The sequence below is a fragment of the Macrobrachium rosenbergii genome, unplaced genomic scaffold (assembly GCF_040412425.1).
Source record: "Macrobrachium rosenbergii isolate ZJJX-2024 unplaced genomic scaffold, ASM4041242v1 13908, whole genome shotgun sequence".
In the NCBI taxonomy this organism is placed as follows: domain Eukaryota; kingdom Metazoa; phylum Arthropoda; class Malacostraca; order Decapoda; family Palaemonidae; genus Macrobrachium; species Macrobrachium rosenbergii.
Genome location: NW_027100725.1, coordinates 4,789,764 through 4,805,504, shown reverse-complemented (window position 1 = coordinate 4,805,504; position 15,741 = coordinate 4,789,764).

Sequence of the window (15,741 nt, the reverse complement as noted above, 5' to 3'; positions counted from 1 at the left end):
CTGTTAGTAACAGCAACCCCTCATAAGTTAAAAATCTCTTAAGTAAAATACACTATAAATAAAAGTACAATAGTCTGTTCAGAAACAGTAATGAAACCAAATGCCAAACTCTGTTAAGCAACAGTGAACAAATAAAGTAAAAAGTCTATTTTTGTAAGAGGAGTTTCCTAGATATCAGGATCTCATAAGAAATAATTACACTAATAAAGTAACAAAGTCTGTTAGAAACGAGTAACTTAATAGTAGCTTTGTGAGAAGTATCCAGTAAATAAAAGCAGCAATGTCTATTATTAGTAAATCATTCAAATAAATGCAAATCTGTTACACAACAATGACCTAAAAAGTATGATCTTAAATAACAGCAATCAAATAAAGAAGCAAATCTGTCAAGTAAGAGTGACCAAATAAGGTAGCAAAATATATTAAATGTTTTATCATCCTCATAAATTAGCAAAGTCTTAAAAGTAAGGTGACTTCTTGAAAGCTAGCAAGCTTTGTTGAAGTAACGGTGACAAATAAATAGGCAAATCCTGTTCAGTGTATTAGTCTCATAAAGTAGCAGTCTGTTAAGAAAGTAAAGTAATCTCATAAAGCAGTCTGTTAAGTAACATTGATAACATGAAGTACCAAGTCTGTTAAGTAACAGCAGCAAATAAAAAAGTTCAAAGTGTGGTAAGTTACAACAACCAAATAAGTAGCAAAGTCTGTTAAGTAACATTGACCTCATAAAGAAAGAAGTCTGTTAAGTAACGGTAACTAAGAAAAAGTAGCAAAGTCTATGGGAATAGTTACGAAATAAAGTAGCAAACTCCATTGTATAACAGCAACAAAATAAAAAGAGTAGAAAAGTCTATTAAGTAACAACAACTAAATAAAGTAACAAAACCGTTTCATAACAGCATCTAACAAAGAAGCAAAGTCTGTTGTATGTAAACTTATAAAGTAGTAAAGTCTATTAAGTAACATAAGACCAAATAAAGTAGCAAACTACTTTAGTAACCAAAACCTCATAAGCTAGCAAAGTCTGTTGGGAACAGTGACTCCACAAAGTAGCAGAATCTGCTACATATCGTAAACACATAAAGTAGCAACATCTGTTAAGTAACAACGACCAAATAAAGCAGGAAAGTCTAACAAGTAAAAAGCAAACAAATAAAGTTAGCAAATTCTGTGTAACAGCAACCTCATAAAGTAGCTAAGTGTGTTGAGTAACAGTACCTCATAAAAAGTAGCAAAGTCTTTCATGTATCTGTGACTTCATAAAGTAGCAAGTTTCTTAGAACTAACGAATGAATAAAAAGTAGCAAAGTCTATTAAGTAAACAACCAAATCAAGTAGCAAAAAGTCTGTTAAATGTGCAACCAAAAAGTAGTAGGAAAAGTTTGTTAAGTAATAGTGACTTCACAAAGCAACAGAGTCTGCTAAGTAACAGCAAAAAGTAAAAAGTAGCGACATCTGTTAATTAACAACAACCAAATAGGTAGGAAAGTCTAATAAGTAACAACAACCAAGTAAAGTAGCAAACCTCATTAGTACCAAAGTTAGTAACAGCAACAAAATAAATTGCAAAAAGTCTGTTAAGTAAAGTTACCAAGAGAGAAGAGAGGGAGAGAGAGAGAGAGAAGACAGAGAGAGAGAGAGACAGACAGACAGTGTAGACAGAAGCAGACCACAGACAGACACAGAGACAAAAACAGCACCTAGATAAATTGGGAAAGTCTGTTAATTAACAGTCACTAAATAAAGTAGTCATGTCTGTTTTGTAGGAGACATCATAAAGAAGAAAAGTCTTTTAAGTAACAGTGATATTATGAAGTAGCATAATATCTGTTAATTACACTGACCTCATGAAGTGTAAATTTTTAAGTAACCGTGAAATTCTTAAGTAGCAAAGTCTGTTTAGTAACAGTGACCTTATAAAATAGCAAAGTCTGTTAAGTAACAGTGACAAAATAAAGTAACAAAGTTTGTGAAGTAACAGTGACCTTGGAAACCACCAAAGTCTGTTAAGAAACAGTAACCAAAAAGTAGCAAAATCTATAGGTAACAACCAAGTAAAGTAGCAAAGTCTGTTAAATGTCTAACCTCATAAAGAAATGTAAGTCTGTTAATTATCAGCAATTGAATAAAGTAGTAAAGTCTCAAGTAACCATGACTAAATAAAATAGCAAGGTCTGTTACTAACAGGTGCCTCATAAAGTAGGAAAGTCTAAGTAACAGTGACATTTTAAATTAGCAAAATCTGTTCATTCACAGTAACTTCATAAAGTACTAAAATCTGTTAAGTAACAGTGACCAAATAAAGCAGCAAAATCTGGTACATAACAAAAACTTTGTAAATTAGCAAAGTCTGTTAAGTAAAATTGACAAAAAAGCTAAGGTCGTTAAGTAACAGTGACCAAATAAAGTAGCAAGGTCTTTCCAATAACATTTACTCATAAAGAATAGAAGTCTGTTAAGTAACAACAACCAAATAAAGTAGCAAATACTGTTACATAACCGCAACCTCATACAATAGCAAAGTCTGTTACGTAACAGCAATAAAATAAAGTAGCAATTTTTTTTATGTAAAAGTGACCGAATAAAAAAGCGAAGTCTGTTAAGTAACAGTGAATAAATAATGTACCCAACTCTATTAAGTAACAGCGACCAAATAAAAAAATAGCAAAAAGTCAGCAAATTAAAGTAACAAAGTCTGTTAATAACACTGACCAAAAGTAGCAAAGTCTATTAAGAAACAACAAAAAAATAAAGTACCAAAGTTTCTTCTTAAATAACAACAACTAAATAACTGAACAAATACTGTTAAATAACAGTAATCAAATAAAGAAGCAGTCTGATAAGTAACAGCAACCACAATGAGTAGCAAAGTCTGTTAAATAACAGTGACCTCATAAAGTAGCAAAGTCTGTTAAATAACACCATCCTCATAAAGTAGAAAATCTGTGAAGTAAAAGTGGCATCATAAAATAACAAAGTCCTTTAAGTAACAGCAAAAAGTAAAGTAGCAAATTCTACTGAGTAACTGTGGCCAAATAAAGTAGTAAATTCTGTTATTTAAAATACACACCATAAAGCATCAAAGTCTGTTAAGTTACAGCAAATAAATAAAGAAACAAAACCTGTTAAGCAAAAACAAAACCAAAAAAATAAAGTAGAACAGTCTGTTAAGTAACAGGGACCAAATAAAATAGCAAAGTCTGTTAATAATTAAATAAAGTAGTAAATTCAGTTAAGTAACAGGAATCTCATAAAGTATCAAAGTCTGTTAAGTCATAGCAACACCATAAAGAACAATACCTGTTAAGTAACAACTGTCAAATAAAGTAGCAAAGTCTGTTAAGTAACAGTGACTTCATAAAGTACCTAAGCTAGCTAAGTACCATCAACAAAATAAAATAGCAAATTCTGTTAAGTAACAACAACCAAATAAAGTACCAATGTCTGTTAATTAACTGTGACCAAATAAAGTAACAAAGTTCAATAGCAATGACCTCAAAAAGAAGCAAAGTTTGTTCAGTAACAGTGACCTCATAAACTAGCAAAGTCTGTTAAGAAACAGTGATCTAATAAAGTAGCAAAGTCATTTAAGTGAGAGCAACCAAACAAAGTAACAAAGAGTGTTACATAACAGTGACCTCAAAAAGTAGCAGAGTTTTTAGTATCAGCCACCAAATAAAGTGGCAAACTCAATTAAGTAACTGTGACCAAGTAAAGTAGCAAAGTCTGCTAAGTAACAGTGACCTCATTAAATAGCAAATTCTGCTAAGTAACATCAATCAAAAAATGAGCAAAGAGTGTTAAGTGACATTACCAAATAATTTAAAAGTGGTTGTTAAGTAACAGTGACCAAATAAAGTAGCAAAGTATATTTCGTACCAAAAACCTTAAAAGCAGCAAAGTCCGTTCAGTAGCAGTGACCTCATAAAGAAGCAAAGTTTGTTAAGTAACAGTGAACTCGTAAAGTATCCAAGTCTGATTAGTAACAACAAGCAAATAAAATAGCAAACTCTGTTAAGTAACAGCAATCAAATAAGGTAGAAAAGTCTGTTTAGTAACAGAGACCAAATAAAACAGCAAACTCTTTTACCTAACAGCGACCTCATAAAGAGGTAATGTCTATTACGTAATAGTGACCTCATAAGGTAGCAAAGTCTGTTAAGTAACATCAACCAAATAAAGTAGCAAAAACTTATAAGTAACAGCAACTAAATAAGGCTGTGAAGTAATAAAAACCACATCAAGAAGTTTGTTAAGTAACGATGACCTCATACAGTAGCAAAGTATGTTAAGTAACAGCCACGAAATAAAGTAATAAAGTCTTTAATTAACAGAAAAGAAATAAAGTAGCAAAGTCTCTTAAGTAACAGCAACCAAATAATGTAGCAATGTCTGTTAAGTAATAGCGACCAAAAAAAGCAAAAAGTTTGTTAATAACAGCACCCTCATAAAGTAGCAAAGTCTGTTAAGTAAGTGACCAAATAACATAGCAAATACTGCTAAGTAACAGTGACCAAATAAAGTAGCCAAGTCTGCTACGTAACAGCAAGTTCGTAAAATAGCAACCAATTAAAGTAACATAGTCTGCTAAGTAACATTGACATCATAAACTAGCAAAGTCTGTTAATTAACAGTGACCAAATAAAGTAGCAAAGTCTGTTAAGTAAAATTAACTCATAAAGTAGCAAAGTCTGTTAAGTAACAAATACCAAATAAAGTAGCAAAGATGATTAAATAACACTGACCATATAAAGTAGCTAAGTATGTTAGTAACAGCAACCTCATAAGGTAACAAAGTCTGTTAAGCAACATCAGCTAAATAAAGTAGGAAAGTCTGTTAAGAAACAGTAACCAAAAAAGTTGCAAATTCTATTAAGTAACAGCAACGAAATAATGTTGCAAAGTCTGTTATATAACAGCAACCCCTTAAAGTAACAAAGTCTGATTAGTAACAGTGACATCGTAAAGTAGCAAAGTCTGCTAAGTAACAACAATCAAATAAAGTTACAAAGTCTGTTAAGAAACCACTCCAAAGAGTAGGAAAGTCTCTGAATTTCCGCTGACCAAACAAAGCAGCAATGTCTGTTAATGGTAAAAGAGTTCAAATAAATTAGCAAAGTTTGTTACATAAAAATCACCTCATAAAGTAGCAAAGTCTGGTAAGTAAAATCATCCAAATAAATTAGCAAAGTCTGTTAAGTAACAATAACCAAATAAAGTAGAAAGTTTGCTAAGTACCCGCAATTAAATAAAGTTACAAACTCTGTCAAGTAACATTGACCAACTAATGTAGCACAGTACAGTGTGTTAAGTAACAGCTAGTAAGCAAAGTAGCAAAGTTTGTTATGTAAGAGGGAGTATATAAATGAGCAATGTTGTTAAAGTAACAATGACCTCGTAAATTAGCAAAGTGTGTTAAGTAACAGTAACCAAATAAACTAACAAATTCTATTAAAAACAGTAACCTCATAAAGTAGTTTTTTTTTTTAAGTAACATTGATATCATGAAGTAGCAAAGTCTGTTAAGTAACAGCAACCCAATATAGTAGCAAAGTCTGTTAAGTAAAAGTTACCAAATAAAGTAGGAAAGTCTGTTAAGTAAAGTAACCTCAAAAAGAAGCAAAGTATGTTAAGGACGAGTAACCAAATAAGGTAGCAAACTCTTTTTAGTAAAAGCAAACAAATTAAGTAGGAGAGATTTTTAAGTAACAGCAACATCACAAAGTAGCAAAGTCTGTTAATTTAAAGCGACCAAATAAAGTAACAATGTCTGTTAAGTAACAGTGACCAAGTATAATAACCAAGTCTGATAAGTAACAAGAACTTCATAAAGTAGCAAAGACTTTTGATTAACAGTGACCTCATGAAGTAGTAAAGTCAGTTAAATAACTGCAACCAAATACAGTAGCAAAGCGTGTTATTTTACAACAACCAAATAAATTAGCAAAGTGTTTTAAGTAACAACCTAATAAAGTAGCAAAGTCTGTTAATTAACAACCAAATAAAGAAAAAAGTCTGTTAAGTAACAACAAAAAAGGTATCAAGGTTTGTTAAGAAACTGTGGCCAAGTAAAGTAGCAACGTCTCTTAAGTAAAAACAACCATTTAATGTAGCAGAGCTTGTTAATTAATGGTAACCAAATAAAGTAACATAGTCTGTTAAGTAATTGTGACCTAATAAAACGGTAAAGTCTAGTAAGTAATAATGGCCTCATAAAGTAGCAAAGTCTGTTAAGTAACAGTAACCAATTAAAGTAGCCAACGTTATTAAGTAACAGAAAACAAATAAAGTAGCAAAGACTGTTAATTAACAGTGACCTACTAAAGTAGCAAAGTCTGTTAAGTATCAGCGACCAAATAAGGTAACAAAGTCAGTTAAGTAACAGTGATAAATAAAGTACCAAAGTCTGTTAAGTAACTGCAACCTCATTAGGAAATAAATAAAAGTTATGTATCAGTGCGCTGTTAAAGTGGAAAAGTCTGTCAAGTAGCTGTGACCTCATAAAGTAGCAAATTTTGATAAGTAACAGCAACCAGATAAAGTAGCAAAGTCTGTCATGAAACAGCGACTAAATAAGGAAGCAAATTCTCTTAAGTATCAGCGACCAAATAAAATAAAGTCTATAAATACAAGTGATGAAATAAATCACGAAAGTCTTTTAAGGGAGTGACCAAATAAAGTAGCGAAGCCTATTAATTAACAGTGACCTCATAAAGTTTCCAAGTATGTTAAGCAACAACAACCAAATAAACCAGCAAAGTCTGTTAAGAAATAGTGATCAAATAAGATAGCAAAGTCTGTTAAGTAACAGCAATCGAATAAAGTAGCAAAGTCTGTATAGTAACATTGACTTCATAAAGAAGCAAAGTCTGTTAAGTAACAGTGACCTAACAAAGTAACAAAGTCTGTTAAGTAACAGCAAAAAATAAAAAAAAAAAGTAACAAAAATAAAGTAACAAAGTCTGTTAAGTAACAGCAAAAAATAAAGTAACAAAGAATTTATGTAACAGCTACCAAATAAAGTAGCAAAGTGTTAAGTAACTGCAACCAAATAAAATAGCAAAGTTTATTAAGTAAAAGTGACATCATGAAGTAGCCAAAACTGTTAACTAACCGTGACATAAAGTAGAAACTGTTAAATAAAAGTAACGAAATAAAACAGCAAAGTCTGATCATTAATAGCGACCAAATTAAGTGGCAAAGATCATTAGGTAACCACGACCTCATAAAGTGGCAATGTCAGTTAAGTATCATGAACTCATAAAGCAGCAAAGTCTGTATAGTAACAGAGATCTCATAAAGTAGCAGAGTCTGTTAAGTAAGATAAACCAAATAAAGTAGCAAAGTCTATTACACAACTGTGACCTCATAAAGAAGCTCAATCTGTTACACAACAGTGACCTCATAAAGTAGCAATGTCTGTTAAGTGACAGCCACCTCTTAAGTAAAAGCAAACAAATAAAATATCAATGTTTGTTAAGTAAACACGACCAAATAATGTCGAAAAGTCTGTTGAGTAACATCAAACACAAAAAAGTAATGTCTGTTAAGTAACAATAACCAAATAAAGTACCAAAGTCTGTTAAGTAAGAGTAACCTCATAAAGTAGTAAATTCTTTTATGTAATATTGAACTCATTAAGTAGCACAGTCTGTTAAGTAACAGTGATGAAATAAAGTAGGAAGGTCTGTTAATTGGCAGCGACCAAATAAAGTAGCAAACTCTCTTAAGTAACAATGACCAAATAAAGTATCCAAGGCTGTTTTATAACAGTGATCAAATAAATTATCAAGGTCTGTTAAGTAACATTGACCTCATAAAGTAGCAAAGTCTGTCAAGTAATAGCAACTAAATAAAGTATCACAGTCTGTTAACTAAAAGCGACCCTATAAAGTTGCAAATGCTGTCAAGTAAGTGACAAAAAAAGTAGCATAGACTGTTTAGTATCTGAAACCAAATAAAGAAAAAAACTCTGTTAAGTAACAGTGATGAAAAAAAAAAAAAAGTCTGTTAAGTAACAACAAACCTCGTTCAAAAGCAAAGTCTGGTTAAGTAACAATGACCTCAAAAGAGCAAAACTGTTAAGTAACAAAACCAAATAAATTAAAAGTGTCTGTTAAAACAAGAGAAAATAAATCAAAGTCTGTTAAGTAACTAAAAATTAGTAGCTAAATAAAAATAAAAGTATAAAAAATTTTGTTAAGTAACAGCAACTAAATAAAGTAAAATTTTGTTAAAATAGCAAATAAATAAAGTATCACAGTCTGTTAACTCAAGTAACAGTGACATAAAAAGTAGCATAGACTGTTTAGTATCTGAAACCCAATAAAGTAGCAAACTGTGTTAAGTAAAGCACCCAAATAAGTTGCAAAAAGGCTGTAAAGTAACAACAAACCTCATCAAGAAGCAAAATTTCTTAAGTAACAATGACCTCATACAGTAGCAAAATCTGTTAAGTAACAGCAACGAAATAAAGTAGCAAAGTCTATTAATTAACAGGAATGAAATAAAATAACAAAGGCTGTTAACAAACTGCAACAAAATAAAGTAGGAATGTCTGTTCAGTAACATCAGCCAAATAAAGTAGCAAATCCTTTTATATAAAAGTGATAAAAAAGTAGCAAAGCCTGTTAGTAACAGCAATCTCATAAAGTAGCAAAGCCTGTTAGTAACAGCAATCTCATAAAGTGGCAAAGTCTGTAAAGTAAGCAACCAAATAATATAGCTAAACTGTTGTTAGGTAACTGAAAAAAAAAAGTAGCAGAATCTGTTATGTAACAGGATCCTCATAAAATAGCAAAGATTGTTAATTAACAGCAACCAATTAAAGTATCAAACTCTATTAAGTAACAGTGACATCATAAACTAAAAAAGTCCCTTAAATAATAGTAACCTCATAAGATAGTAAAGTCTGTTAAGTAACAGTAATCTCATAAAGTAGCAAAGTCTGTTAATTAACAGCATCCAATCCAAATAAAAAAGCAAAGTCTGTTAAATAACAGTGACCAAATAAAGTAGCTAAAAGTTAGTAACAGCAACCTCAAGTTTTTTAAAAAAATCTCTAAAAGTAAAATATCTAAATCTGCTTAGTAACATTGACCACAAAAAGAGCAAAGACTGTTAAGTAACAAAACCAAATAAAAAAATGTGTCAATTAGGTAATGAAAAAAAAATAAAGTAGCAAAGTCTGTTAAGTAACTAAAACTTCAAAAGTAGCAAATTCTGTTAATTAAGTAATAGTGAATTCAGCAAAAAAAGCAAATTCTCTGTAAAGTAAAGCAAGTAAATAAAGAAGCAAAGACTGATAAGTAACAACACCCAAATAAGTAGCAAAGGCTGTAAAATAACAAAAAACCTCATCCAGAAGCAAAGTTTCTTAAGTAACAATGACCTCACACAGCAGCAAAATCTGTTAAGTAAAAGCAACGAAATAAAGTAGCAAAGTCTATTAATTAACAGGAATGAAATAAAATACCAAAGGCTGTTAACAAACTGCAACCAAATAAAGTAGGAATGTCTGTTCGGTAACATCAGCCAAATAAAGTAGCAATTTCTGTTATATAAAAGTGATAAAAAAGTAGCAAAGCCTGTTAGTAACAGCAATCTCATAAAGTAGCAAAGCCTGTTAGTAACAGCAATCTCATAAAGTGGCAAAGTCTGTAAAGTAAGCGACCAAATAATATAGCAAAAACTGTTAAGTAACTGAGCAAAAAAGTAGCAAAATCTGTTATGTAACAGCAACCTCATAAAATAGCAAAGAGTGTTAATTAACAGCAACCAATTAAAGTATCAAAGTCTGTTAAGTAACAGTGACATCATAAACTAGCAAAGTCCCTTAAATAATAGTAACCTCATAAGATAGTAAAGTCTGTTAAGTAACAGTAACCTCATAAAGTAGCAAAAGTCTGTTAATTTAAGCATCCAAATAAAGTAGCAAAGTCTGTTAAATAACAGTGACCAAATAAAGTAGCTAAGTCTGTTAGTAACAGCAAGTTCATAAGTTAAAAAAATCTCTTTAAAGTAAAATAGCTAAATCTGTTAGTAACAGTAACAAAACCACAAAAAAAGCAAAGACTGTTAAGTAACAAAAAATAAATTAAAAAATAAAAAAAAAAAAAAATCTGTTAAAAAAAAAAAAGTCTGTTAAGTAAAAAAGTCTGTTAAAAAATAAAAAAAAATAAAAGCAAAGTCTGTTAGTAATAAAAAATAAAGTAAAAAAAAAAAAACAAAAAGTAAAAACAACAAATAAATAGAAATTTTGTAATTTGACCTAATAAAATAAAGTAACTCAGGACTCTGTTAAGTAACAATGAAAAAAAGAAGCAAAGACTAATAAGTAACAGCAAGAAAAAAAGTATCTCTTAAAGTAAAAATATAACTAAGTAACAAACTTCAAAAATTAAGTAAAATGTTTGTTAAGCAAAAGTAATGTTTAATAAATAAAGTAAAAACTTTGTTTAAAGTAAAAAAAAAACAAAAATAAAAACAAAATAAAGCAGTGTGTAATTACAAAAAATAAATTCAAAAAAAAATAAAAATACAAACAAAAAAAGTAGCAAAAACACAAAAAAAGTACAGTCTAAAAATAACAGCAAAAAAAAAAAAGCAAAATCTTTTAAAGTAAAAAAAATAAAAAGTGCAAAAAAATAAAAAGCAAAAAAATAGCAAATCTTAAGTAACAGCATCCTCATAAATTAGCAAAGTCTTAAAAGTAACCAAATAACTAAAAAAAATAGAAACAATAAACTCAAAAAAAAAAAAGTCTGTTTGTCAAAAGTAGCAAAAAAAGTAACAGTGACCAAATAAAGTAGCAAAACTTAATGTAAAATCTGTTAAAGTAAAGTAACAAAGTAAGTTAAGTAAAAAAGTAATAAAGTCTGTTAACAAAATTAAAGTAAGTCTCATAAAGTAGCAAAATCTGTAAAGTCTGTAACAGTGTTAAGTAACAAAGTCTGTTAAGTAACAAAAATAAAGTTAAAGTAAAAGTGTTGTTAATAAAAGTCTGTTAAACCAAATAAAAAAAAAAAAGTCTGTTAAGTAAAGTGACCAAAAAAAAGAAAAAAAGTCTGTTAAGTAAGTAAAAAAAAGAAAAGTAAAAAAGTCTAAGTAAAATAAAAAATAGTAAAAACTGAAATAAAAAGAAAAAAAAAAAACTCTCCATTAAGTAACAGCAACAAAATAAAGTAGAAAAGTCTATTAAGTAAAAGTCTAAAGTAAAAAAAAAGTCTCATAAATAGTAAAAGTAAGCAATAAATAAAGTAGCAAAGTCTGTTAAAGTAAAACCAAAATTAAAATAAAGTAAAAAAAGTAAATTAAGTAACAGCAAAGTAAATAAAATAAAAAAGTGTTAATTAAAGCAAAATAAAGTATCAAAAGTGTTGTTAACAAAAAGTGAAATCATAAACTAGCAAAGTCATTAAAAATAAAAATAAAATAGCAAAGTCTGTTTACATAACAAACTAAAAAAAGTCTGTTAAATAACAGCAATCAAAATAAAAAGCAAATCTGTTAAAGTAAAGCAACAAAAAGCAAAAAAGTAAAAAAGTAAAAGCAAAGCAAATAAATTAGCAAAGTCTTAAAAGTAAAAACAAATAAACTAGCAAACTCTGTTAAGTAACAGCAACCAAATAAAGTAGCAAATCTGTTAAGTAACAGTAACCCTCATAAATAAAGTAGCAAAGTCTTTTAAGTAAACAGTAAAAAAAAGTAGCAAAAAGTCTGTTAAGTAAAAGTGACTTAAACAAAAGTAACATCAAAAATTAAAAAGCAAAAAGTAAAGTAAAAAAAAAGCAAAAAGAAAAACAGCAAATAAATCAAAAAAGTATCAGCAACCTCAAAAGCAGCAAAGTCTAAGTAAAATAACAAAAAAAAAGTCTGTTAGTAACAAAGTCTGTTAAGTAAAGTAAAGTCAAAAAAAGCAAAGTCTGTTAAGTAAAGTGAAAGTCTAAGTAACAGTAAATCCTAAAAATTAAAAAAGTCTTAAAAAAAAAGTCTGTAAAAGTTGTAACAACCAAATAAAAAAAACAAAAAAAGTAACAGTAAAATAAAAAAAAGCAAAGTCTGTTAAGTAAAGTCTAATAAAGTTAAGTAACAAACAAAATAAAGTCAAAGTTAAGTAAAAAAAAAAACACTAAAGTAACCAAAAAAAAAACCTAATAAAGCTAGCAAAGTCTGTTAAGTAAGAGTAAAAAGAGAGAGTAACAGAGAGAAAGTAGCAGAGAGAGTAACAAACAGACAGACAGACTAAAGTAACAAACAAAAAAAAGTAGCAAAGTCTGTTACAAAACAAATAAAAAAGTAGCAAAAACAAATAAAGTAAAAAACTGTTAAACAAAAAAAGTCTGTTACATAACATAAATTAGCAAAAGTCTGTTAAGTAACAGCAAAAAAAGTAAAGTAGTAAAAGTCAAATAAAGTTTTTAAGTAACAAAAAAAATAAAAAAAAAAAAAAGTAAAGTAAAAGTAGCAAATAAATATAACAAAGCTGAATAAAGTAGCAAAATCTGTTAAGTAAAGCAACCAAATAAAGTAGCAAAGTCTTTTAAGTAAATAAAAAAAATTCTGTTCTTAAGTAGCAAAAATAAAAAAGTCAAAGTTTAAGTAAAGTCTAAGTAAAACAGCAAAAAATAAAATAGCAAAGTCTGTTAAGTAACAGCAAACAAAAAAAAGTAAAAAAAAACCAAAAAGTAGCAAAGTCTGTTAAGTAACAGAACAAAAAGTCTGCTAAGTAAAGTAGCAAATATCTGTTAAAAAACAACAAAAATAAAGTAGGAAAGTCTCAAAAAGTAACACACAAACAAGTAAAGTAGCAAACCAATTAAGTACAAAATTAACAAAACAATAAATAAAGTAAAAAAAGTCTGTTAATAAAAGTTACAAAGTAAAAGTAAGAAATAAATTAAAAACAGCACCTAGATAAAGTAGGAAAGTCTGTTAATTAACAGTCACTAAATAAAGTAGTAATGTCTGTTTTTAACAGGAACCTCATAAAGAAGAAAAGTCTTTTAAGTAACAGTGATATCCTAGAATAGCAAAGTCTGTTAATTACCACTGACCTCATAGAGTAGTAAATTTTTTTAAGTAACAGTGATACTCTAAAATAGTAAATTCTGTTAAGTAACAGTGACCTCATAAAGTAGCAAAGTCTGTTAACAAAAAAAGTAACAAAATAAAGTAACAAAGTTTGTGAAGTAACAGTGACCTTAGAAACCACCAAAGTCTGTTAAAAACAGTAGTAAAAAAAAAGTAGCAAAATCTGTAGGTAAAGCAACCAAGCAAAAAGTAGCAAAGTCTGTTAAGTAACTGTAACCTCATAAAGTAGCAAAGTCTGTTAATTATCAGCAACTGAATAAAGTAGTTAAGTTTCTTAAGGACCGTGACTAAATAAAATAGCAAGGTCTGTTACTAACAGGTACCTCATAAAGTAGGAAAGTCTAAAAAGTGACATTTTAAAGTAGCAAAATCTGTTAATTCACAGTAACTTCATAAAGTACTAAAATCTGTAACAAGTAACAGTGACCAAATAAAAGCAGCAAACTCTATATAACCACAACTTTGTAAATTAGCAAAGTCTCTTAGTAAAAAAAAAAAAAAAAAAAGCTAAGGTCGTTAAGTAACAGTGACCAAATAAAGTAGCAAGGTCTTTCCAATAACATTTACTCATAAAAATAGAAGTCTGTTAAGTAACAACAACCAAATAAAGTAGCAAAGACTGTTACATAACTGCAACCTCATACAATAGCAAAGTCTGTTACGTAACAGCAATAAAATAAAGTAGCATTTTTTTTTTATGTAAAAGTGACCGAATAAAAAGTAAAGTCTGTTAAGTAACAGTGAATAAATAAGTACCCAACTCTATTAAGTAACAGCGACCAAATAAAATAGCAAAGTCTCTTCATTACCAGCAACAAAATAAAGTAAAAGTCTGTTAAGTAACAAAAAAAAAAAAAAGTCTATTAAAAACAAAAAAATAAAGTACCAAAGTTTCTTCTTAAATAACAACAACTAAATAACTGAACAAATACTGTTAAATAACAGTAATCAAAAAAGAAGCAGTCTGATAAGTAACAGCAACCACAATGAGTAGCAAAGTCTGTTAAATAACAGTGACCTCATAAAGTAGCAAAGTCTGTTAAATAACACCATCCTCATAAAGTAGAAAACCTGTGAAGTAACAGTGACATCATAAAATATCAAAGTCCTTTAAGTAACAGCAAAAGTAAAAGAGCAAATTCTATTGAGTAACTGTGGCCAAATAAAGTAGTAAATTCTGTTATTTAAAATACACACCATAAAATCAATCAAAGTCTGTTACAGCAGCAAAAAAAAAAAAAGAAACAAAACCTGTTAAAAAAAACAAAAAAAAAAATAAAGTAGAACTGTCTGTTAAGTAACAGTGACCAAATAAAAAAAACAAAGTCTGTTAATAATTAAATAAAGTAGTAAATTCTGTTAAGTAACAGAAATCTCATAAAGTATCAAAGTCTGTTAAGTCATAGCAACATCATAAAGAACAAATCTCTGTTAAGTAACAACTGTCAAATAAAGTAGCAAAGTCTGTTAAGTAACAGTGACTTCATAAGGTACCCAAGCTAGCTAAGTACCATCAACAAAATAAAATAGTAAATTCTGTTTAAGTAACAACAACCAAATATAAAGTACCAATGTCTGTTAATTAACTGTGACCAAATAAAAAACAAAGTTCAAGTTCAATGAGCAATGAAAAAAAAAAAGAAGCAAAGTTTGTTCAGTAACAGTGACCTCATAAATTAGCAAAGTCTGTTAAGAAACAGTGATCTAATAAAGTAGCAAAGTCATTTAAGTGAGAGCAACCAAATAAAGTAACAAAGAGTGTTACATAACAGTGACCAAAAAAAGTAGAGTTTTTTTTAGTATCAGCCACCAAATAAAGTGGCAAACTCAATTAAGTAACTTTGACCAAGTAAAGTAGCAAAGTCTGCTAAGTAACAGTGACCTCATTAAATAGCAAATTCTGCTAAGTAACATCAATCAAAAAATGAGCAAAGAGTGTTAAGTGACATTACCAAATAATTTAAAAGTGGCTGTTAGGTAACAGTGACCAAATAAAGTAGCAAACTATATTTCGTACCAAAAACCTTAAAAGCAGCAAAGTCCGTTCAGTAGCAGTGACCTCATAAAGAAGCAAAGTTTGTTAAGTAACAGTGAACTCGTAAAGTATCCAAGTCTGATTAGTAACAACAAGCAAATAAAATAGCAAACTCTGTTAAGTAACAGCAATCAAATAAGGTAGAAAAGTCTGTTTAGTAACAGAGACCAAATAAAACAGCAAACTCTTTTACCTAACAGCGACCTCATAAAGAGGTAATGTCTATTACGTAATAGTGACCTCATAAGGTAGCAAAGTCTGTTAAGTAACATCAACCAAATAAAGTAGCAAAAACTTATAAGTAACAGCAACTAAATAAAGTAGCAAAGGCTGTGAAGTAATAAAAACCACATCAAGAAGTAAAGTTTGTTAAGTAACGATGACCTCATACAGTAGCAAAGTATGTTAAGTAACAGCCACGAAATAAAGTAATAAAGTCTTTTAATTAACAGAAAAGAAATAAAGTAGCAAAGTCTGTTAAGTAACAGCAACCAAATAATGTAGCAATGTCTGTTAAGTAATAGCGACCAAAAAAAAGTGGCAAAGTTTGTTAATAACAGCACCCTCATAAAGTAGCAAAGTCTGTTAAGTAAGTGACCAAATAATGTAGCAAA